The sequence below is a fragment of the Pteropus vampyrus genome, unplaced genomic scaffold (assembly GCF_000151845.1).
Source record: "Pteropus vampyrus isolate Shadow unplaced genomic scaffold, Pvam_2.0 Scaffold11146, whole genome shotgun sequence".
NCBI classification, from domain to species: Eukaryota; Metazoa; Chordata; class Mammalia; order Chiroptera; family Pteropodidae; genus Pteropus; species Pteropus vampyrus.
In genome coordinates this window covers 1-2,009 of record NW_011899927.1, presented here as the reverse complement: position 1 = coordinate 2,009, position 2,009 = coordinate 1, and positions in this window count along the sequence as shown.

The following is a 2,009-nucleotide window of genomic DNA, read 5'->3' as shown; positions in this document are numbered from 1 at the left end:
GAATTATCCAGCAAAATGCCAACAGTATAGATGCTGAGAAAGTCTGGATTAAATGATTTAATATTTTTTAGGTACTTAGAACTATGTCTGGCATGTAGTGAAACACTATGTGTTAGGTACTATTATTATCTCCTTTATAGACCAGAGCTGCCACAACGAATTAGGTCTGTTTTGCTCTCTTTGCTTGCTGCCATATCCCTAGTGCCAAGGACCAGTGCCCGGCATGTAATGTGTACTCAGTAAAAATTTGCTGATTGAATGAATATATTTTTATAATTTTCGATTTTCTTTTAACAAGCATATATTCTTTTTTATTAGAAAAAGAAAAAGCTTAAAATTTTAGGACAGTAGTTAACCTTTGAAGGAGGGAGAGGAGGAAAGTCACATTGGGGGCTTAAAAGTATTGGTAATGATCCGTTATTCTTTATAAACCATGTATGTGTTATACATATGCTTTTTTTTGCATGATATAGTCCATTAAAAAAAAAGAATCATAGATAAAACATTCCTAAAACAAACCACATTGTAACATAGTATCTGAATTATACATGATTCAACACAAATTGTTATGGACGAAAGAAAAGATGATTACCTTGGTTCTATTTTTTCTGTTGCAGAATTTCTCATCAAGTTGTTCTGGACATGCCGGAACTGCAATACACCACAGAAATAAGATCGCTCTTCCCCACCCTCCTGTCTGCCTTTTGCTGATCACTCCACTTCTAGCATATAAGAATGTTTAGGTTTAGTTTACTTAACAGGTAAGCCAAAAGCAAGCTTTCAAGATGATAGTCAGAGATTTACTTTTGATTTAGATCTAATGCTCACCTCTATTATTGCATTAAAAAGGATGCTAACAGTGTTCTAAAGTATTATCGCCTAGAGTCTCCCCGAGTTAAAATCTTTTCTCCTAGAAATAAAATTGTCTTGGACTACCCCTATTTCTAAGTTCTGCTCTTACTTTTGCTACTTATAAGAATGGAAAAATAAAGTTCTGAATAGGAAATGTTACCTTTAGCACTTAAGGAACCTTCACAAATAAAATTCCCATTATACTACCAGCAGGCACAATTGTACATCCTATGATATAAAGAACTAGTTTAATTTTACTACTGTGTTCTGTTCAGGAAGACCTTGCCAGTTCCTTTTCAGTCTTGTACTAAGGCCACTGTCATCTTGACAACACCTTAAGTCCAAAGTAAGCTGGTGATGGGCAAAGTGCAGGCCAGTCTGCATTCAGCATTTATGTATCTCCTGTTGCATCTTTTTTCTTTTTTCCCCCTCAATTTATTCCATTCAGCGTTTCTGGCTGCTTCCAAACTGCTGTAGCCTCCCCTGCTCACCTGCTGGTGGTAGTTCCTCTGCTTGATGAACTTGTCTACCACTTTCTCCACCTGTCTGTCACATTCCACCTGCAGATATTTTATCAGGCTATAAAGTTTCCCTGGCCCATAATAGGTCTCCACTATCGGTTGGTGAGTTTCCACAATGCGGGCAATCCCTAGAAAGAAAAAAGTGAGAGGGTTAGATTCTAAATATTCTTCCCACAAAATAAACTCTTTTCTTCCAGCCAGGACTGACCCAGGGTCTAACTCAACATGTTTTGGTTGCTTCACTGCCTCAAATGAATACAAAAGGTTCTTGTCAGTGCTGGAAGTTGCTAAGCAAATTTATCTGTTAAATATGTACAATGCTTGGTATACCAGCAGGCATTTCATAAATTATACTGATAATTTCTACAGGAGCATTTTTAAAAACCAGCATTGCTTTCTTCCCAGTAATTTATTTTAGTGTTAAATTTATTCTTAGAGTTTGGTCTTGAGGGCTAGGGAGGCTCAAACTAATCTTTGCGAATCACATACTAAATTGGGAAGTTAATTCTCCAATAAATCAGTATATAGTGAATGATAGGTTTAAATTAAAGACATTAGGCTAGTGGAGGTAGAAGAAAAGGTATGATGCTGCTGTTAATGTCTCTAGTCTTCCTAGAGTGAAGAGGCTTGCCTTCA